This window comes from Scylla paramamosain, chromosome 28 (assembly GCF_035594125.1).
Source record: "Scylla paramamosain isolate STU-SP2022 chromosome 28, ASM3559412v1, whole genome shotgun sequence".
NCBI classification, from domain to species: domain Eukaryota; kingdom Metazoa; phylum Arthropoda; class Malacostraca; order Decapoda; family Portunidae; genus Scylla; species Scylla paramamosain.
Genome location: NC_087178.1, coordinates 5,935,001 through 5,935,582, shown reverse-complemented (window position 1 = coordinate 5,935,582; position 582 = coordinate 5,935,001).

Genomic DNA, 582 nt, shown 5'->3' with positions numbered 1-582 from the left:
AGTGTCTTCTTATTCTTCTTCTTCTTGTTTTTCTTCTTCTTCTTCTTCTTTATTATAACATATTCTCTATTTTATCATGAAGAAACTAAATAAATATTACGTACTTTCCTGTTTTTTTCTCTCTCTCTCTCTCTTCTTCTCTTCTCTCCCTCTTTCTTCCTCATTCTCTTCCACGTCGTGTTTATCTTTACTTATCCTTCACACACTTTCCCTGACTCTTATTTACCTCACGTCCTTTTTCTTTTTTTCCTTTTCTTTATCTTTATTTGTTCTGTGCCTTTCATCATTTCTCCTTGTCATTATTATTTTATTTCTCTAGTTTGTTAGTTATTCTTTTTCTCTCTTCTCTCCCTTCCCTCCATCTCCTTTCCTTCCATCCACTTCTTTCTCTTTTTATCTTCTATTCCTGTTCTACTCATTCGTTGCTTTTTTTATATTTCTCATCTTTTTCTTTATTTTTATTTTTCTCTTATCTTCTTTCATTGCCATTCTTCTCTATCTCTATCCTGTTTCATAATTATTTCATTCTCTTCCACTCTTCTCCCTTCCATTTTTCTCTCTCTCTCTCTCTCTCTCTCTCTC